This window comes from Drosophila mauritiana, unplaced genomic scaffold (assembly GCF_004382145.1).
Source record: "Drosophila mauritiana strain mau12 unplaced genomic scaffold, ASM438214v1 Y_07, whole genome shotgun sequence".
In the NCBI taxonomy this organism is placed as follows: Eukaryota; Metazoa; Arthropoda; class Insecta; order Diptera; family Drosophilidae; genus Drosophila; species Drosophila mauritiana.
This window is the reverse complement of record NW_022881546.1, coordinates 107,329-130,994: the sequence shown is the minus strand read 5'-3', so window position 1 is coordinate 130,994 and position 23,666 is coordinate 107,329. Positions and strand designations below refer to the sequence as shown.

General features: G+C 41.6%; 1 pseudogene; it reads right to left on the bottom strand.

The window, feature by feature from the left end:
• Positions 1-9,316: 9,316 nt before the first annotated feature.
• The window catches only part of LOC117149984, a 42,151-nt pseudogene continuing 27,801 nt past the window's right edge, over positions 9,317-23,666 (bottom strand).

The window sequence follows — 23,666 nt, the reverse complement described above, 5'->3', positions numbered from 1 at the left end:
CTTAATTATGTACTTTTTAATTTATTTATTTAGAAGCGATGAATCCATACAATGCAGTAACAGTAACATAACAGGGCAATTAACAGATAAATGATAAAACCATTCCTCGCACTAAGCATGTGAGGACTATGTCCTTACAACTATGTCTCATACTTCGGGTCTTTCGGGTTGTCCGAGTGTTTTGGCGAAACCCTTCCTTTTTAATCTCCTTAGAGGCCTACCAGGGAGTAAGCGTCTAGCAAGTATACTGTGTTGTTGTCTAAGTCTATTACTATATCTGCTGGTGTGCCTGGAGATCTGCTCTTCCACTGTATGAAGATTCAGATCACGGTGAAGGGTAGTGCCACGTATGTAGTATGAGCGGTCTGTAATTGCACGCATGGCACGATTTTGCAATACCTGAATGCGGTTGTAGTTGGATTTTGCAGAAATACCCCAATCAGCCAGATCGGGGCTACGCAGTGGACGTAGACTGCTCTTTTGGCTCTCAATGACATTGTGCTTTTTCTGTTTATCAGCCATCGCAGTTGTTGCATCCTTTGATAGCATGGGATTCATGGGATCTACCATATGATAGGCGTTTGTGCAGGGCAGATATGCAGTAAATACTGAGTAGAGCAGCGGTCCCAGTACGCTGCCCTGCGGAACTCCATCTCTCATAACACAGTGAGTCGAGTAGGAGTTTCTGACCCTGACCATGAATTTCCGATCTTCCAAGTATGATCTTAGAACTCCATAATATGGTGCTGGGAATAACTTTTTAATTTTGCTGAGAAGGCCGTCATGCCAGATCCTATCGAATGCCTGTTGCATGTCAATGAACACAGCATTACAGTATTCCTTATCATCAAAGGCCTGGAGGATGTGTTTTGTCAGTCTGTGTACCTGCTCCACAGTGCCGTGTCCCTGACGAAATCCAAAGTGATGATCCGGCAGGATACGACGCTCGGTCATAATGTCATCTAATCTGTTGGCAATCAGTCGTTCCCATAGCTTAGATAGCGAAGATAAAAGACTTATGGGTCGGTACGATTCAGGGCTCTCTTCAGGTTTACCAGGCTTATGTATCATTAAGATTGCTGCCATTTTCCACTGTTTTGGGAAAAACTGCACCCTGAGTATGGCATTATATATCAGCGCCAAGTAGAGAATTGCTCGAACAGGTAGTGCTTTTAGTGTGGCATTGCAAAAATTGTCGATGCCGGGAGACTTCTTTAACGGGAGAGATTTGATAACTTCGGCAATTTCCTCAACCCTGATGGGCTTAATGGGTGGTGACATTTGCAGAGGTGTCTCTAGGCTATCAAGCGTCTCTTGATACTGCTCCGTTGTAGCGAATTGTTTCCTTGTAGGAACCTGTCTAAACGGCTATCTTTTAAGGGACTTTTCCATAGCAAGTATCCAGCATCCACTGTGTAGTATTGTCCAGACTATCCCATAAGTGGTGCCTGTCCGAGGGACGCGAGAAGTAGAGACAGCCGCAGCCCTATGAATGCTTTCTGTTAGGTTGTCAACAGCCATTTCAATTTCCTCACCAGAATTAAGCATGGTGTTCAACGAAATAAGGCTCTCCAATTGTTGACTAAAGGCAAGGAGGTCAGTGTGTTTGGTGACTAGCCTGGGACTTGGATTGACATGAGTACTATCTGTCTCAATGCTAATGATAAGAGGCAAATGATCAGAATCCAAGTCCCAGCTTTGTGTTATAGTTGCTAGGTGGTCTGGTATACCATGATACACTGCGAAGTCTATGCAGGAGGGCGTATGGCTGAAAACGTACGGGTACCTTGTCGGAGGCTTCTGCTAGTTCCCGCCCGCGAGGTGAATTGTAAGTGTCGCCCAAAGCCAGTGGCGGGCATTCCAGTCGCCACCTACCAAGTACCTTTGGCCGCAGGCGCGTATTATTTCACTAAAATGTCTTTCCTCGATTCTAGTACTTGGGGAGCAGTAAATGGCGCTAAACTGCAGGTCCCTCGGTCCTGTGGCTACTTTTACTGATGACAATTGTATGTGGCGTGTCTCAATGACCCTTTGTGGAAAGTGGCGAAGAGTTGTCCTCACGAACACCGCTACTCCGCCAACAATATTAAGGGATGGCCTATATGCTGGATAGTACGCATATCCATATATCTTCACAGTTCCCCTATTTTATGTCTAAGTTCAATCACAAGAAGAATTTCTACCTTATTGTTGTGCGCGAACAGCTCAACATCTTTGGCTTTTCTTGAAATGCCGTTAGCATTCCAAATAAGAATCTTTAGTGGATTCATTGGGAGGCTGAGACGCTGTTTAAGAGATGGGGGTTAAGTTAACTCCCAGTCCATTCTTTTAACATATTCGCTAGTTCAAGAACCATTTTTTCAAGCTTTTCCAGTCGTTGATTGGTTTGGCTTTTATACTGTAGTTGTTCTTGCTGCTGCTGTTGCAACCACATAAGAAACTGCTGGTGTTGTTGTTGTTGGATCTGCTTTTGTCATTCCAGAAACTGTTGTTGTTGCTGTTGTAAGAATACTTGCACATCAGATGAGTTATTCTGCTGTGTATTCGATCGATGTTGCTGCAATATCTGTTTCGTTTGTGATTTGTTTAGGCGTTGACGCTGGGTTGGTCCATCCTTGGAGGGCGCTATATTTGGGAATCCTTTTACTACTGTAGCATAGGATACTGTTCTGTTTCCGCCAGTGTCTATAGATGGTTGGCTTTGGGCAAAATTAAGCTGTGGTTGTGTTGGTAGCTGCTGTACTGTTAATTGGGTGTTGTTCTTGCGGTAATTGGGCTGCAAGGCAGGAATCACTGGCTGGTCTCTAGAAGAGTGATGATGGTTGTTTTTAATTAACCTGTACACATTTTTTGCAGGCCCCATAGATCTGCGAAGAAGCTCCTGGTACTTTAGGCAACCTTTGAAGCTAGCTGTATGATTTTGAGAGCAATGGTAACATGTGGACAGCGCGTCTATCGGTCGGGTGCATTGCATGGTTTGGTGATGTTCGCCACATCTGGCACAATTTGGGTGTCTGCGGCAGTATTTATCTGTATGGTCAAACGACAACGACGACATTGCTCAATTTCAGAAGACTTTCTCATCTTTTCAATCCGTATTTTCTGTCGGCAAAGGGTCTTCACATGGTAAATTTTTTTTATTTTTGAACAGGGCTTTATGTTAATAAAAAAAGATGTTTAGTTTTTCGTCCTTATTAGTCCTAGAGTACTTCGTAGCCTAAACATTTCAGATCGGCGGTTATGTCTTTGTTTGATGTACTGTGATGTAAGTCCCTTATTACAATTCTGTGTGGTTTATCTGTCAGCATTTGATAAGTGTGAAACTGAATACCAATGTCATCCATATGGCTTACTATTTCCCTGTAAGTGTCACTGTCTTTTGGAAATATTCTGACCTTTTCCCCATGATTAGTTTTGACGACAACGTTATGTAAGCTTGTCTTTTCTTTTATAATCTCAAACAGATCATTCAAGTTACTAATATTAACAACAATTTGTGGTGGTTTTTTGTGAAAATTAAGTTGATTGGTTGTATTGGATGGTTCCTGCAAGTTTCACCCAGTATTGGAACCATCGACTTGAGAATCATCCATATGGGCACTGTCAATATCAGCACCCTCTATCATCATGCCTTCTACGCTATCTTCTTTAGTAAAAACATCCGTGTCCAGGATGGCAAACCTATTATTGGAGCTTATCTTCAGGCTAGTCGTAGGGGGCGAGTGTAAAACGTGGCTGCTACTCCCTCTTTTCGGATTGGAAATGGGGGACAAGGGCTTTCCATTTTTCCTTTTTCCGCTCTCTGGTTTTGGTCATTTAATAAAATTCTGGCAGCATCGCTGAGATTATCTTCTACGATGCCGGAATTTGTCGATGTGGAACTTTCCTGGTGAGTGGATCTTGTTCCAAGGCACGGGCTGCTTATTGCGGCATTTGCCATTGTATATATGGTATGGTGCTGCTATTGGCACTAGTAAATGACGCTACTGCTTTGGGTTACGTTGTTTGTAGAGCATAGAGGATATTTGCTAGCTATTGAGAACATTGTTCTATGATTACTCTGCTTATTTAAACGCTGGGTGTCATCAGAATTGTTCGCATTCATTGTCTTAATAATAATTCTTAATATTTACAAAATAACTTGCTTAACTGACCACAAAAAAGGTCAAATACGGATCAGTTTTACTGATAAGCATAGATTTTATTGACCCATTGACGGGATTGGTCGCAAGCCTGATGCATCTTGATTTTTTGGAACCACCCAGATGGGACTATTGTAAGGTGAGTTAATAGTACGAATAATACCCTGATTTAGCATATCTTTTATTTGGTATCTGTAAATTTAGGAATAATGGGTGGATTATGCTTTGTATTAATGGTATGTTTGGTTTGATTAGTAAATCTCAACTTGTCGCCTTCGTGGTACTGTATGTCATGGTATTGCTGCAGGAGTGCACGCAATCTTTGCTTTTCTTCGTTATTTAAATTTTCCAATCTGTATAGGTCTGATTCTAATATGGGTGAAATTTTTTCTGGTTGTCTAAACCGTTTCCAGCACGACGATGGCTGTAGGCAGTATGGGGACAGCCTTCTCCTGCCCTGTTGCCACCGCCGGAGACGCGACGGAGACCTTCGGACGCGGGCGATTGTTGGCGACTGGGGCTGGTGGCGGAGTGCGGGAAATCCGGACCGGACGAGGTGCAGCGGGATGGCGCTCTCTGCGCGTCGGAGCTGGTAGCGCTGCCGGGTTCGGAGCGGGGAGGACCTCGTGCATGTGGAGTAGAGTGTGGTGGTCTCCTCCACACTTCTTGCATCCCTCTTGGCTGCGGCAGTCTCCTCCTGAGTGCTGATGGGCGAGGCAGTTCGAGCAGTACTTATTAATAAGTACTGCCCGAAGGCGCTTTTCAGCGCTCAGTTTGTGGAACTTTCGAAGAGGATGGATTCCAGAGCAGACTCGGCAGCGGTAGGATTTAATACCTCGAGTACGTCTGCTCTCCAATGACTGGGTGGCACGAGGACGCGGAGCCATTATTGGAGGAAGTGAGTAAGTCTGCCAATAAAAGAAATGAAAAAGCTTAGTGTGAGCCGACTACTATTTGGGCCCCGGAATGGGGGAAGTGCCCTAATCCTTAGGAACGCAGGACTCTTTGTCCTCCATCGGTAGCAGAATAACTTTGTGGACAGGGCGTTTTATGGTGCCGCGAGACGTACGGATCTCAACGACTCGAATGCGATCGTCGGCTCCTGGAAAGGCAGAAACAATTCTGCCGAGCCGCCGTAGGGATGTTGAGAGTCCCGACTTGATTAGTCGGCTTAACTTCTCGGTTCCAAGTAGATTCACTAGAAACTATATATATACCCCTTATCTTAAATCATTGACCATGAGAGTCTATGAGATACTTTGAAGCTCCCCAGGGATACCAAAATTCTGAAACTTCAAAATCAGAATCGTTAAAGCTGTAAATAACATTCCAGCCATGTTCTAATAATTTTTTTCATTCGAGTAGGACTGTATGAAAAGAACACAAAGCGAATAATATCTTCTTATACTTGCTGGGTTCACTACAATTTTCCATATTAGCCTCATTTATGTTGTTATGTAGACGTTTCATATTCGATTTGATTCCACGAGGAGGTTCAGTTGTCATCTTAATACTGTTTTGCAAAATAGATATTGGAAAGTCCGGATGAGGGCTTAAGCTTAGCCACAGTCGAAATTTTTTATGTAGTTTCATGGACTGCATAATAGCTATCATCTTGTCAAGAGTAGGCATCCAACTAAGAGACAAATGACAATTCGCTAAAAATACCCAATTACCATCCTTAATGCCATTCATTATAAGCTTTGTTGCAATAGGTGCTTGCCCTTGACCCAAGCAAAGTGAGTACATTCGCTGTGCCATTTTACCTGATTCTGATAGAGATATGAGTGATTGGGCTGGATCGACACCTGGTGATAAAACGAATATAAGGGGAGTCGGTGAAATCGATTCATCAAAAGTTGCCTTGAGATCAAGAACTGGCGGATCAACATATCGCGGCCCAAGTTTGGTAATGATAAATTGTGTCACACTAAATGAAATTCTATCCGGTCGTAGTGAACGTAGAACACAAATTTTTTGAAAATCTGTAAGTTTATCATTCCATTCATTAACGAGATCTTCTTGTTCTGGAAAGGTCGTGGCATACCAACCTATACAATTAAATATTTTTTAATGTAAAACATATTTAATGTGACTATACTACCATACCAAGCTAGCGTAGCAAATTAAGCAAATTGTATTGTGATAGTCTTTCATTTGCATCCTCCCTCCGAAGTCTTCCCAGGTATGTACAGTATATATATAGGTTTGACCGTCCCTCCAGACGGGGAGGTGGAGTCTTAATTGCGGTTAGATCTACCCTCGCGTCGGGGGAGTTACTTTTGGACGATTCCCGTAACTCGGAATTTTTATGTGTAAAGCTGTCTTTTTCCGACAGATCAGTTTATATTACGGGCTCGTATATTCCGCCATCTTCTGAATTCCCAGAATATCAGAATCATCTGTCCGCTATCCAGTCCATCTTGAATAAACTGTCTGACAGGAACCAATTGGTAGTTCTAGGTGATTTTAATATACCTGGCACAATGTGGTCCCCAGAAAAACAATCGAATATCCTTCTCCCCTTACCACCACATGACTTTATTGACGGCTTGCTCGACTTATCGCTGTCGCAAGTTAATTATATTCCAAACTCTCTTGGTCGACTATTGGATCTATGTTTTGTAACAAGTCCTGAAAGTGTGTTTCTGACCAGGGTAGTACCTCTTACTCAACCTGAAGATCCATATTATCCTACTTTCGAGGTAACAATCGACATAGGTACGGTATTAAAAGTAAATTCAGAGAAGTCAACAAAGCGAATTCCCTGTTTTCGCAAGGCAAATTTTCGGAGGCTAAACAATTTTATAGCTGGCTTTAATTGGTCCGATCTTTACTCCTGCAACATAATGGCGGATGCGATTAATATGTTTTATACCGCAATTAAATCATTTTTTCACGTTGTGTTCCGATGTACTATCCGTCAATCTCTAAACCTCCTTGGTTTAATAAAGAGTTGACACACCTAAGAAATGTAAAGTCCAGACTCTATATGAAATTTAAAAATACCGGTTCTCAGTCCATCCTTTGTAAATATTTAAGCGCTCGGTTAAACTTCACCGTGCTTAATGCTCAGTGCTACAAAAATTATTTAAACCGTTGTAAGTTCCAGTTTGCACAGGATCCGAAACAGTTTTATAATTTCGTTAGCACTAAGCGAAAAACAAGTTCTTATCCTTCTTCGCTATTTTTTGAAAACACTACGGTTACATCGGATCAGGAAATAGCCGATCTATTCGCCAAGTTTTTTCAAACAACATATTCAACTTTACCTCATTCCGAACAGCCATACTCGTATGCGGAATCTAAGTCGAATCTAATATTTTGCCCCCCTATTACCGAAAGCTCACTGCTTAACGATCTTCAGCGTGTTAAACCGGTCTATTCGCCAGGTCCCGATGGAATCCCTGGCTGTGTGCTCAGATTCTGTGCGGAAGACTTGTGCAAGCCTCTACTGAAACTGTTTACCTTATCTCTGGAATCTTCACAATTTCCTCATATATGGAAGGATTCCTCTTCCTCTTCACAAAAAAGGTAGAAAACTGGATTCAAGCTATTACAGAGGAATCTCTAAATTGTCGCCTATCCCAAAACTTTTCGAAAATGTTATCACTCCTCATTTGCAGCACCTTTGTAGATCAATCATATCACCGTGTTGACACGAAAAGCAGATCTACAACCACTAACCTCTTGGAGCTAACTTCTTTCGTAATACAGGGTTTCAAAAATAATCTTCAAACAGATGTCATCTACACTGATTTTAGTTGATTTTAATAAAGCATTTGACTCTGTTAAGCATTACCTTCTAATAAGAAAACTTGATCTTATAGGTTTCCCTGTTGATCTTCTAAATTGGATTTCAAGCTATCTGAATGGCAGGACACAAGTCCTCTTTAAAAATTCTTTATCTTCTATTCTCGGAGTCACATCCGGTGTCCCACAAGGGAGCCATCTTGGTCCGCTTCTTTTTACCTTATTCATTAACGAACTTCCCTTAATAATAAAACATTCGCGTGTACTTATGTACGCAGACGATGTTAAATCATGCCTCCAGTACAAGGACACTTCGTGCCATTTGGACTTACAATCCGATATAGACCGATTTCAAATATGGTGCCGTGATAACATATTAGACTTAAATGGCTCCAAGTGTAAAGTTATGACCTTTTGTCGTGTCAACCCAATACGCACGACTTACATCCGTGGGTGCTCTTTGGACAGAATAACACGAGTTGATGTTCTTGGTGTTCTTCTGGACCCAAAATTAAAATTTTTTTCTATAAGGCCAGGGGTGTGCTTGGTTTTATAGAAAGGTGGTCAAAGGAATTTGATGATCCTTACTTGACTAAAGCCTTATTTATTTCGTTAGTCCGTCCCATTCTCGAGTACGGATCACCTGTTTGGAGTCCACAATACGCAGTCCACTCAGACCGCATTGAATCGTTCAAAAAAAAACTTCTTACTTTTTGCCTTGAGGCGCCTAAATTGGGATGCAAACCGTATATTACCTTCTTATTCCAGTGGACTACTTTTAATCAATTTACCGTCCCTAGCTAACCGTAGAACTATGCTTGGAACAGTCTTTATTTGTAAGCTAATTCGTGGGGATGTTGAGAGTCCTGACTTGATTAGTCGGCTTAACTTCTCGGTTCCAAGTAGATTCACTAGAAACTATATACCCCTTATCTTAAATCATTGACCCTTACAGAGTTTTAGTTCTGACTATGATAGACTTTATCCTATTATCTGTAATCTTGACTCTCTGCCGCTATTAAAGCAATCGATTTTATCTTTTCTATTACATAATTAGATCCTACTAACACTAATATTTAACATAGTTATTTTACATTATATTCATTTCCTCGTTCCTGATCTCTTTTTTATATCGCGGTATATCTTCTCGCGAATCGAGCCGTACGATACACGGCAGCGCCCCTCGGTCGGTTGGGCGGGAGGTGTGGCCGTGGGACCCGTGGGAATTATATATAAGTTATTAAGAGTCGGCGATCCCAATCGTCGGTAATATGTCCTCCGTAATTTACACCTGCTATGAGATACTTTAAAGCTCCCCAGGGAGTGTCTTCATATTCATTAAGATACCATAATTCTGAAACTTCAAAATCAGAATCGTTAAAGCTGTAAATAACATTCCAGCCAAGTTCTAAAAATTTTTTTCATTCGAGTAGGACTGTATGAAAAGAACACAATGCGAATAATATCTTCTTATACTTGCTGGGTTCACTACAATTTTCCATATTAGCCTCATTTATGTTGTTATATAGACGTTTCATATTTGATTTGATTCCACGAGGAGGTTCAGTTGTCATCTTAATACTGGTTTGCAAAATAGATATTGGAAAGTCCGGATAAGGGCTTGAGCTTAGCCACAGTCGAAATTTTTTATGTATTTTCATTGACTGCATTGTAGCTTTCATCTTGTCAAGAGTAGGCATCCAACTAAGAGACAAATGACAATTCGCTAAAAATACCCAATTACCATCCTTAATGCCATCCATTATAAGCTTTTTTGCAATAGGTGCTTGCCCTTGACCCAAGCTAAGTGAGTACATTCGCTGTGCCATTTTACCTGATTCTGATAGAGATATGAGTGATTGGGCTGGATCGACACCTGGTGATAAAACGAATATAAGGGGAGTCTGTGAAATCGATTCATCAAAAGTTGCCTTGAGATCAAGAACTGGCGGATCAACATATCGCGGCCCAAGTTTGGTAATGATAAATTGTATCAAACAAAATGAAATTCTATCCGGTCGTAGTGAACGTAAAACACAAATTTTTTGAAAATCTGTAAGTTTATCATTCCATTCACCAACGAGATCTTCTTGTTCTGGAAAGGTCGTGGCATACCAACCTATACAATCAAATATTTTTTAATGTAAAACTTATTTAATGTGACTATACTACCATTCCAAGCTAGCGTAGCAAATTAAGCAAATTGTATTGTGATAGTCTTTCATTTGCATCCTCCCTCCGAAGTCTTTCCAGGTATGTACAGTATATATATAGGTTTGACCGTCCCTCCAGACGGGGAGGTGGAGTCTTAATTGCGGTTAGATCTACCCTCGCGTCGGGGGAGTTACTTTTGGACGATTCCCGTAACTCGGAATTTTTATGTGTAAAGCTGTCTTTTTTCGACAGATCAGTTTATATTACGTGCTCGTATATTCCGCCATCTTCTGAATTCCCAGAATATCAGAATCATCTGTCCGCTATCCAGTCCATCTTGAATAAACTGTCTGACCGGGACCAATTGGTAGTTCTAGGTGATTTTAATATACCTGGCACAATGTGGTCCCCAGAAAAACAATCGAATATCCTTCTCCCCTTACCACCACATGACTTTATTGACGGCTTGCTCGACTTATCGCTGTCGCAAGTTAATTATATTCCAAACTCTCTTGGTCTTGGTTTTGTAACAAGTCCTGAAAGTGTGTTTCTGACCAGGGTAGTACCTCTTACTCAACCTGAAGATCCATATTATCCTACTTTCGAGGTAACAATCGACATAGGTACGGTATTAAAAGTAAATTCAGAGAAGTCAACAAAGCGAATTCCCTGTTTTCGCAAGGCAAATTTTCGGAGTCTAAACAATTTTATAGCTGGCTTTAATTCGTCCGATCTTTACTCCTGCAACATAATGGCGGATGCGATTAATATGTTTTATAGCGCAATTAAATCATTTTTTGACCTTGTGTTTCGATGTACTATCCGTCAATCTCTAAACCTCCTTGGTTTAATAAAGAGTTGACACACCTAAGAAATGTAAAGTCCAGACTCTATATGAAATTTAAAAATACCGGTTCTCAGTCCATCCTTTGTAAATATTTAAGCGCTCGGTTAAACTTCACCGTGCTTAATGCTCAGTGCTACAAAAATTATTTAAACCGTTGTAAGTTCCAGTTTGCACAGGATCCGAAACAGTTTTATAATTTTGTTAGCACTAAGCGAAAAACAAGTTCTTATCCTTCTTCGCTATTTTTTGAAAACACTACGGTTACATCGGATCAGGAAATAGCCGATCTATTCGCCAAGTTTTTTCAAACAACATATTCAACTTTACCTCATTCCGAACAGCCATACTCGTATGCGGTATCTAAGTCGAATCTAATATTTTGCCCCACTATTACCGAAAGCTCACTGCTTAACGATCTTCAGCGTGTTAAACCGGTCTATTCGCCAGGTCCCGATGGAATCCCTGGCTGTGTGCTCAGATTCTGTGCGGAAGACTTGTGCAAGCCTCTACTGAAACTGTTTACCTTATCTCTGGAATCTTCACAATTCCCTCATATATGGAAGGAGTCCTTTGTGATTCCTCTTCACAAAAAAGGTAGAAAACTGGATTCAAGCAATTACAGAGGAATCTCTACCATAAATTGTCGCCTATCCCAAAACTTTTCGAAAATGTTATCACTCCTCATTTGCAGCACCTTTGTAGATCAATCATATCACCGTGTTGACACGAAAAGCAGATCTACAACCACTAACCTCTTGGAGCTAACTTCTTTCGTAATACAGGGTTTCAAAAATAATCTTCAAACAGATGTCATCTACACTGATTTTAGTTGATTTTAATAAAGCATTTGACTCTGTTAAGCATTACCTTCTAATAAGAAAACTTGATCTTATAGGTTTCCCTGTTGATCTTCTAAATTGGATTTCAAGCTATCTGAATGGCAGGACACAAGTCCTCTTTAAAAATTCTTTATCTTCTATTCTTGGAGTCACATCCGGTGTCCCACAAGGGAGCCATCTTGGTCCGCTTCTTTTTACCTTATTCATTAACGAACTTCCCTTAATAATAAAACATTCGCGTGTACTTATGTACGCAGAAGATGTTAAATCATGCCTCCAGTACAAGGACACTTCGTGCCATTTGGACTTACAATCCGATATAGACCGATTTCAAATATGGTGCCGTGATAACATATTAGACTTAAATGGCTCCAAGTGTAAAGTTATGACCTTTTGTCGTGTCAACCCAATATGCACGACTTACATTCTAAGTGGGTGACCTTTGGACAGAATAACACGAGTTGATGATCTTGGTGTTCTTCTGGACCCAAAATTAAAATTTTCTTCTATAAGGCCAGGGGTGTGCTTGGTTTTATAGAAAGGTGGTCAAAGGAATTTGATGATCCTTACTTGACTAAAACCTTATTTATTTCGTTAGTCCGTCCGATTCTCGAGTACGGATCACCTGTTTGGAGTCCACAATACGCAGTCCACTCGGACCGCATTGAATCGTTCCAAAAAAACTTCTTACTTTTTGCCTTGAGGCGCCTAAATTGGGATGCAAACCGTATATTACCTTCTTATTCCAGTGGACTACTTTTAATCAATTTACCGTCCCTAGCTAACCGTAGAACTATGCTTGGAACAGTCTTTATTTGTAAGCTAATTCGTGGGGATGTTGAGAGTCCTGACTTGATTAGTCGGCTTAATTTCTCGGTTCCAAGTAGATTCACTTGAAACTATATACCCCTTATCTTAAATCATTGACCCTTACAGAGTTTTAGTTCTGACTATGATAGACTTTATCCTATTATCTGTAATCTTGACTCTCTGCCGCTATTAAAGCAATCGATTTTATCTTTTCTATTACATAATTAGATCCTACTAACACTAATATTTAACATAGTTATTTTACATTATATTCATTTCCTCGTTCCTGATCTCTTTTTTATATCGCGGCATATCTTCTCGCGAATCGAGCCGTACGATACACGGCAGCGCCCCTCGGTCGGTTGGGCGGGAGGTGTGGCCGTGGGACCCATGGGAATTATATATAAGTTATAAGGAGTCGGCGATCCCAATCGTCGGTAATATGTCCTCCGTAATTTACACCTGCTATGAGATACTTTAAAGCTCCCCAGGGAGTGTCTTCATATTCATTAACATACCATAATTCTGAAACTTCAAAATCAGAATCGTTAAAGCTGTAAATAACATTCCAGCCAAGTTCTAAAAATTTTTTTCATTCGAGTAGGACTGTATGAAAAGAACACAATGCGAATAATATCTTCTTATACTTGCTGGGTTCACTACAATTTTCCATATTAGCCTCATTTATGTTGTTATATAGACGTTTCATATTTGATTTGATTCCACGAGGAGGTTCAGTTGTCATCTTAATACTGGTTTGCAAAATAGATATTGGAAAGTCCGGATAAGGGCTTGAGCTTAGCCACAGTCGAAATTTTTTATGTATTTTCATTGACTGCATAGTAGCTTTCATCTTGTCAAGAGTAGGCATCCAACTAAGAGACAAATGACAATTCGCTAAAAATACCCAATTACCATCCTTAATGCCATCCATTATAAGCTTTTTTGCAATAGGTGCTTGCCCTTGACCCAAGCTAAGTGAGTACATTCTCTGTGCCATTTTACCTGATTCTGATAGAGATATGAGTGATTGGGCTGGATCGACACCTGGTGATAAAACGAATATAAGGGGAGTCTGTGAAATCGATTCATCAAAAGTTGCCTTGAGATCAAGAACTGGCGGATCAACATATCGCGGCCCAAGTTTGGTAATGATAAATTGTATCAAACAAAATGAAATTCTATCCGGTCGTAGTGAACGTAAAACACAAATTTTTTGAAAATCTGTAAGTTTATCATTCCATTCACCAATCTTCTTGTTCTGGAAAGGTCGTGGCATACCAACCTATACAATTAAATATTTTTTAATGTAAAACATATTTAATGTGACTATACTACCATTCCAAGCTAGCGTAGCAAATTAAGCAAATTGTATTGTGATAGTCTTTCATTTGCATCCTCCCTCCGAAGTCTTTCCAGGTATGTACAGTATATATATAGGTTTGACCGTCCCTCCAGACGGGGAGGTGGAGTCTTAATTGCGGTTAGATCTACCCTCGCGTCGGGGGAGTTACTTTTGGACGATTCCCGTAACTCGGAATTCTTATGTGTAAAGCTGTCTTTTTCCGACAGATCAGTTTATATTACGGGCTCGTATATTCCGCCATCTTCTGAATTCCCAGAATATCAGAATCATCTGTCCGCTATCCAGTCCATCTTGAATAAACTGTCTGACAGGAACCAATTGGTAGTTCTAGGTGATTTTAATATACCTGGCACAATGTGGTCCCCAGAAAAACAATCGAATATCCTTCTCCCCTTACCACCACATGACTTTATTGACGGCTTGCTCGACTTATCGCTGTCGCAAGTTAATTATATTCCAAACTCTCTTGGTCGACTATTGGATCTATGTTTTGTAACAAGTCCTGAAAGTGTGTTTCTGACCAGGGTAGTACCTCTTACTCAACCTGAAGATCCATATTATCCTACTTTCGAGGTAACAATCGACATAGGTACGGTATTAAAAGTAAATTCAGAGAAGTCAACAAAGCGAATTCCCTGTTTTCGCAAGGCAAATTTTCGGAGGCTAAACAATTTTATAGCTGGCTTTAATTGGTCCGATCTTTACTCCTACAACATAATGGCGGATGCGATTAATATGTTTTATACCGCAATTAAATCATTTTTTCACCTTGTGTTCCGATGTACTATCCGTCAATCTCTAAGCCTCCTTGGTTTAATAAAGAGTTGACACACCTAAGAAATGTAAAGTCCAGACTCTATATGAAATTTAAAAATACCGGTTTTCAGTCCATCCTTTGTAAATATTTAAGCGCTCGGTTAAACTTCACCGTGCTTAATGCTCAGTGCTACAAAAATTATTTAAACCGTTGTAAGTTCCAGTTTGCACAGGATCCGAAACAGTTTTATAATTTCGTTAGCACTAAGCGAAAAACAAGTTCTTATCCTTCTTCGCTATTTTTTGAAAACACTACGGTTACATCGGATCAGGAAATAGCCGATCTATTCGCCAAGTTTTTTCAAACAACATATTCAACTTTACCTCATTCCGAACAGCCATACTCGTATGCGGTATCTAAGTCGAATCTAATATTTTGCCCCACTATTACCGAAAGCTCACTGCTTAACGATCTTCAGCGTGTTAAACCGGTCTATTCGCCAGGTCCCGATGGAATCCCTGGCTGTGTGCTCAGATTCTGTGCGGAAGACTTGTGCAAGCCTCTACTGAAACTGTTTACCTTATCTCTGGAATCTTCACAATTTCCTCATATATGGAAGGATTCCTCTTCCTCTTCACAAAAAAGGTAGAAAACTGGATTCAAGCTATTACAGAGGAATCTCTAAATTGTCGCCTATCCCAAAACTTTTCGAAAATGTTATCACTCCTCATTTGCAGCACCTTTGTAGATCAATCATATCACCGTTTTGACACGAAAAGCAGATCTACAACCACTAACCTCTTGGAGCTAACTTCTTTCGTAATACAGGGTTTCAAAAATAATCTTCAAACAGATGTCATCTACACTGATTTTAGTTGATTTTAATAAAGCATTTGACTCTGTTAAGCATTACCTTCTAATAAGAAAACTTGATCTTATAGGTTTCCCTGTTGATCTTCTAAATTGGATTTCAAGCTATCTGAATGGCAGGACACAAGTCCTCTTTAAAAATTCTTTATCTTCTATTCTCGGAGTCACATCCGGTGTCCCACAAGGGAGCCATCTTGGCCCGCTTCTTTTTACCTTATTCATTAACGAACTTCCCTTAATAATAAAACATTCGCGTGTACTTATGTACGCAGACGATGTTAAATCATGCCTCCAGTACAAGGACACTTCGTGCCATTTGGACTTACAATCCGATATAGACCGATTTCAAATATGGTGCCGTGATAACATATTAGACTTAAATGGCTCCAAGTGTAAAGTTATGACCTTTTGTCGTGTCAACCCAATACGCACGACTTACATCCGTGGGTGCTCTTTGGACAGAATAACACGAGTTGATGTTCTTGGTGTTCTTCTGGACCCAAAATTAAAATTTTTTTCTATAAGGCCAGGGGTGTGCTTGGTTTTATAGAAAGGTGGTCAAAGGAATTTGATGATCCTTACTTGACTAAAACCTTATTTATTTCGTTAGTCCGTCCCATTCTCGAGTACGGATCACCTGTTTGGAGTCCACAATACGCAGTCCACTCAGACCGCATTGAATCGTTCCAAAAAAACTTCTTACTTTTTGCATTGAGGCGCCTAAATTGGGATGCAAACCGTATATTACCTTCTTATTCCAGTGGACTACTTTTAATCAATTTACCATCCCTAGCTAACCGTAGAACTATGCTTGGAACAGTCTTTATTTGTAAGCTAATTCGTGGGGATGTTGAGAGTCCTGACTTGATTAGTCGGCTTAACTTCTCGGTTCCAAGTAGATTCACTAGAAACTATATACCCCTTATCTTAAATCATTGACCCTTACAGAGTTTTAGTTCTGACTATGATAGACTTTATCCTATTATCTGTAATCTTGACTCTCTGCCGCTATTAAAGCAATCGATTTTATCTTTTCTATTACATAATTAGATCCTACTAACACTAATATTTAACATAGTTATTTTACATTATATTCATTTCCTCGTTCCTGGTCTCTTTTTTATATCGCGGTATATCTTCTCGCGAATCGAGCCGTACGATACACGGCAGCGCCCCTCGGTCGGTTGGGCGGGAGGTGTGGCCGTGGGACCCGTGGGAATTATATATAAGTTATTAAGAGTCGGCGATCCCAATCGTCGGTAATATGTCCTCCGTAATTTACACCTGCTATGAGATACTTTAAAGCTCCCCAGGGAGTGTCTTCATATTCATTAAGATACCATAATTCTGAAACTTCAAAATCAGAATCGTTAAAGCTGTAAATAACATTCCAGCCAAGTTCTAAAAATTTTTTTCATTCGAGTAGGACTGTATGAAAAGAACACAATGCGAATAATATCTTCTTATACTTGCTGGGTTCACTACAATTTTCCATATTAGCCTCATTTATGTTGTTATATAGACGTTTCATATTTGATTTGATTCCACGAGGAGGTTCAGTTGTCATCTTAATACTGGTTTGCAAAATAGATATTGGAAAGTCCGGATAAGGGCTTGAGCTTAGCCACAGTCGAAATTTTTTATGTATTTTCATTGACTGCATAGTAGCTTTCATCTTGTCAAGAGTAGGCATCCAACTAAGAGACAAATGACAATTCGCTAAAAATACCCAATTACCATCCTTAATGCCATCCATTATAAGCTTTGTTGCAATAGGTGCTTGCCCTTGACCCAAGCTAAGTGAGTACATTCGCTGTGCCATTTTACGTGATTCTGATAGAGATATGAGTCATTGGGCTGGATCGACACCTGGTGATAAAACGAATATAAGGGGAGTCTGTGAAATCGATTCATCAAAAGTTGCCTTGAGATCAAGAACTGGCGGATCAACATTACGCGGCCCAAGTTTGGTAATGATAAATTGTATCAAACAAAATGAAATTCTATCCGGTCGTAGTGAACGTAAAACACAAATTTGTTGAAAATCATACCAGAAAGTTGTTCTGGAAAGATCGTGGCATACCAACCTAAACAACCTAAATATGTTTTAATGTAAAACATATTTAATGTGACTATACTACCATTCCAAGCCTTTTAATGTTGCTCAAAATAACCTTTTTTCCCATGAAATCCAGAAACTTTATCTAATTCTGTTATCCCAGTTTTGCTCACTTATCCACCCTGAAATGGTATATGACACAAACACCACAATATATTTTTTACACCTCTTTATTTTTACTTACATGGTGCCGGGTTGGCACCTTGTCCCAGCTTATCTAATACTATACCTCCTTTCAGAATAAAATCATACTCTTCTTCCAAAAGCTTTCCAGCATTTGAAAGAATCTTTGCTGTCATATGAATTGAAAATAGTAGCTAATGTCACTCGAAAAGCGACACGACAGGTATTTCGGTAGACCGAATAGGAATGGTATTCATTAATGTTTTGTTTTCGTTCGTGGATTAGCTGATTACGAGGACTTTGTTCAATAGACTGTGTGAATAATAATATATATAAGCTGCCAGAGAAAAAACATACATTGGATCAATTTTAGACATATCCATTAAAACAAAGAATAAAATGGATGCGCGTTCCGATGCTGGTTTGTATTTTTGTCGGGCGGCATCGATTTCCACTTCAGTTACCTCGGCAATGCTAAGAGACTCCTTAACTAGCACTGATGTCTGCCGAGATTTTTGTAATGTTGAGAATAACTCGTCGTAATCTAATAAGGAACCTCGACTTTCAATAAGTAGCCGTAAAATCTCATTATCAAGTACAATTAGTGTCTGTTTGTTTCGAGCTATTGTCAATACCAGTTTGTCTTTTTATACTTCTAGGGCGTGTTTTTCTTTTCAAACAATAATTCCTAGTAGTTGGGCTTCAAGCCCATCTTGCTTAAGTGCAAAATTTACAATTGTTGTTTTTGATGAGATTTCCGGTGGGTAATGTGGATTCGATATTTTTGTAATTATGTAAAATCTGAACGAATTAGCGGCATGGGCTAGAGACTTAATACGTCGTGTAGGACATTTTAATAGTTGGGCGAAAACACTCCGCTCTCCAATATTATTTTGGCTCGCAGCTTATACGTTTCCAACCGGATTTGTTACAGCAGTATTACAAAAATCAGCTCGAGCCACCAAAACACCAATTGATGAACTGTCTTGGGATTTCTATGTGTTTGTTGAAGAAGATACTGCCGCAGCTCGTATGATAAGAGAAGGAGGAGGTGTTTACACTCGAAGCTTGTTTTTGGAGGGTGCCGGATGGTTGAGGAAGAACCAATGCCTTCAGGATCCACTTCCGAAGAAACTAATTTGTCCATTACCAGTAATACACTTTAAACCAGTAGAAAACCTAAAAAAAACGATGTCGTGGTGTTTACCAGTGCGCCGCATATTACTATCCCGTTAGGTCAGGATCATTTTTAATAGCCGTGGACTTAAAGTCTGGTAATGAAAAGGCTGACTACTGGATAAAGCGAGGTACTGCACTTTTATTAAGTTTAGCAAACTAATATTAAAATAACTGGTTTATTTAATAAATTTTGAAAAATACTTGTTGAAGCGTGTAGGGGTTGTACGGAGACAGCATGACTTCAGTTCCGCATCCACCACATTATTGCCTTCGATTATTATTATTAATATCAAGTGGGTTTCTATGTGTACTGCGACCCAGTAGGATCTATTGTACTACCAATCAGGGTTCATCAGGGTTCAGGGCTGCAATTGTTTCACGTGGGACTACATACATGCCCAGGAGTCTGTTCCTCCTGATGGAAAGCGCCGTGCAGTCACATATAATATGTGCAGAGCTCTCCTTCTCCATGCAACAGAAGCGACAGAGTTCACTGTCTGCAATGCCAATCTTATGCAAATGACTGCGACGTCGGCAGTGCCCCGTAAGAAGGCCAGTTAAAATGCGCAAGGTGTTTTTCCCGTGTGTCATTAATGTCTTGAATCTTTTGTGGTTATATTCACGAAGGAGAATCTTAGACTGCTTAAGTCCTGGTCGGTGTTCCCAGAAGAACAGACGTTTTTCTTCCTCTATTGACTTAGTACTCCCAGTACTCTGTGGTGACCAACACCACAGAATGGTTCGGGCCCAATTATGTTGTTGGGATGTTGTTGTGTCCCGGAACCCACCTTATTGTGAGTTTGTTGACAGCTCCCAGTTTGTCTAGGGCTGTCCTCACTTGATTTACTAGCTTAGATGTTATCTTAGCTTTGCTGAGCGCCTTAATGGCTGCTTGACTATCAGACACTATAGCAATGTCCTTACCACGATAGTTCCTTTGCAGATTAAACTCCGCACAGCGTCCAATAGCACAGACTTAAGCTTGAAAAATGCTGGTGTATCTGCCCATTGATTCGTGGTATTTTAACCTGGGCCTACAACCCCCAGCCCACTCCCTAGTCGGTGAGGGATGCGTATTTACCTCTGGCTATAATGACAATATCGTCAGCATAGCCCTGGCAAAGTATACCTCTGCGGGTCAGTCTGTCCATCAGCTCGTCTACCAGCAAGCTCCACAAGAGAGGCGAGAGGACACCACCTTGGGGACATCCCCTTGCGGTAGATAGTGTGGACGACTGTTCTCCTATAGTGGCCATGGCTCGCCTAGATGCCAGTAGTGATTTGATCCATTTACTGGTTGTTGCATCTAGTCCTCTTCTTGCCAGGGATGCGTTGACCGCCTCATGAGAGGTATTGTCGAATGCACCCTGTATGTCTAAGAAGGCACTTCCTTATGAGTAAGTGGATCCTCAATAAGGCTTTCCAGGTGATATAGGGCAGTATCAGTTGACCTGCCCGCCCTGTAGGCATGCTGCGTCCGTTGCTCTACAAGCAGAGTGCTTCTAATGCTGACATCCACTGCTGACACCATCCTGCTTCACGCGTCTTCCGCACACCAACGACCACATACCCGAGTGCACCAATACACTCTTCATTTGCACCGACCATACTGCGTAATTTTCGCCGTTCAATTTGTCGATCGCACACAGCCCTTGTCCGCTCATGTTTATAAAAAATGTTCAAGCTAATTATATACAATAATTATTTTCCTCTTGATCACACACAATTATTAAAGTCTTTACTACTCCTGGGCCCATAACCTATTATAAATGGTGGAGTAAAACGCGAGGCGATTTAGTTAAAGTTTAATAACTGTTTTATTTGACATAAGCGTGACACCGTTGTGAGTCGTTTGGAAGTTAACATAAGAAGAAGGAAGTTTCCAGAAAAACAAGAAGAACTTATTCAGATCAGTGTGACCAACTTTCAGCATATAGTTGTTGCCAACTTAACATACATAATATTCTAGTATTTCAATAAAAAATTTCTGAAACTCAGGAAAAAGTATCCTTAATGTCTGACGAGCTTAAAGCTAGCTCTGAACAAGTTAAAATACTTGCTAAAGAATGTGAAGATTTTATATCCATGATTGAAATTCAAAAGACTGAAGCAACGGAACAAAAGGAAAAAGTGGATGCCGAAGCCGTGCTTATTAGAAGGGAAGAAATATTTTGCCTCGAATTAGCAGCTACAGCTCGTGCGGACTTGGAGGTTGTAATGCCTATGATAGATGCTGCTGTAAAAGCATTAGATGCATTAAATAAAAAAGACATTTCAGAAGTTAAGTCGTATGGACGCCCGCCAATGAAAATCGAAAAGGTTATGGAAGCGGTATTGATCTTACTTGTGTGGCGCCCAGATTGAAGCCCGGTCTGGCATCACGGCGAAAACAAGTATTAACGCCAAGACCTTTCCTGGAGGACGATATCTTCTGATATCGTCAGACTGGACACACTGGAACTTCAGCTCTGCCCGCGCAACAAGCTCACGGGCATAAAACAATAATATATTATACATAGTGATTAAATAAAGCGGTAACTACATAAGTTACTATATTGGTGACCCCGCAATAAGCAAAATGCAGAACACCGGAGATTGTTTGCCTGCACCGCCAACTTCGCCTGACTCTGGTGAAATTCAACGCGGCAACAGCACAAGCACCGTTATTCCTGTCGTCGAGACGGTTGCCACCATCAAGCTACCGCCATTTTGGAAGCAAAATGTGCGGTTATGGTTTGTGCAGATCGAAGCGCAATTTCAATGCAGCCGCATTTCTTCAGATAACACGCGCTACTACCATTTAATCAGTGCTTTGGATGCTGATATAATGACTGAAGTATCTGATGTTCTGGCGCAACCCTCGGAAGTAAACAAATACGAGCACCTGAAGGAGATTATTATCAAGCGATTTACGGAATCGCCGGACAGACAGTTGCAGCGCGCTTTACTGGAGCTTGACCTTGGGGACAAGAAGCCCTCGCAGCTCCTTCGGCAAATGACAACACTTGCTGATGGTCGCGCGTCTGCAGACGCCTTGCGAGTCCGCTGGCTCTCTCAGCTACCGCAGCACGTACAACGGGGCTTGAAGCTCCTACGCTCAGCAACTTTGGAAGAGCAAACTGCACTCGCTGACGATCTCATGGAAGAGGAATCGGGTTCTTTTGTCATGGCTGCTGGGTCCTCCTCGGCACAATTCAGAGGTAACACCCGCGAATACGCGCGGGAGACCAAGTCTACATCGCCGTGAAGACGGACGTCTTAAAGTAACGCTGCGCGAAAAATTCGAAATTGTTGAAGTTGTGTCGGCCGGTGAGTGCGGCAAGGTGACAGAACAACACGGTGGAGCCGCGCCACAACGTTGCGCTGCAATCCCGCGAGTTAGTTGCGCGCCTGTTTCAGGTAAATGGGTAAATTTGAATATTGGCTGGCGTTTGTTTGTTGCAGCTGATAAAACAGCTGATAGCGCTGCCAACTCGGCGCAACGGGTGATCTGGAGAGGGCGGCGTTGCCAGATCAACCGTGCGATCAGTGTTGTGTTGCGACAGTAGGGCGCGAAATTCAAAATTAAATTCAAAATTAAGCCGTTGAAATTTAATTTAATTGAATTTTGTAACTGGTTACTGGGAGCGCACAAGTCGTTAAGAAAGGAGAAAAGGCACAAAGGTCGCGGACAGACCAAAAATCATCCTCTCACCGTTCTGGTGCCTAAGCAGAGGCTCTGGTGTCCGAGACGAGGCGGTCCAAACCTCCAGCAGTAAAAGCCAGGGGGAAATCCGTGGCCTACGTGGGAACCCCTTTCTAAGGCTGGTGCTTCGCCTAGGTAACCTTAGGCCATCCCCCAGTTGATGGACAGCTCAGTGGGGGGCAGTCCCCCTGATCGCAACGACCCGTTCAGGAGGAGCTCCCGACTTTCGAGATCACCCACCAGAGGAGTCGGTAACCCGTCCCATGGTGACGGAATCCCAGTCCCGTCGGTGGCGAGGGGTGAGCATGCAGGCTCCCAGCCGCCGTTGTCTAGCGACTGCAGCGATGCTGTAGAGGTGGAGAACTTGGCTCCTACAGCATCTACGACCGCGACAAGTCAGAAGTCGATGGACCACATCGCCGTGCCATCGCAAAAGACGGGAGGGAAGTCCCCAGCTGGTTCCCCTCATCGGTCTTCGGACCTAACCACGGCTCTCCAGAACGAGGACCTGAGGGGCATTCTCACCAGGATGAATGGCAAGATAAACATCCTGCTATCCGCTTTCGAGACCCAACGGCACGTGACACGAGAGACAAAGGGCATAGCGTCCGAACTCTCAGCCCTTAACACCAGGGCGTTAGAGCTGTACGAAGGTACGTCTAGCGAGCACCGCTTGAAGAGCAGTGCTACCCAGACGGAAGTACAAAAGCCTTCGAAAAAGGTTTCTAAAAAGGCGCAGGTACCCAAGGTGCAAGTGCCAAACGCCCAGGCGCCCAAGCCGAGCAACCCTACGTTGGGTGGCAACGGTGAAGAAAAGGCGCCATCCAGAACTAACGAGTCCAAGCCAGGCAGCTACGCATCTGTCGCCAAGAATGCTAGCACGGGTGCAGAGTGGACCAAGGTGAAGCCTACGCGCCTGCGTAAAAAACCGGAGGCTCTCATTGTAAAAAAGACAGGAGAGGCTTCGTACGCAGAGATGCTCCGGAAGCTAAGATCGGACCCGAGCCTTAGCGAACTGGGCA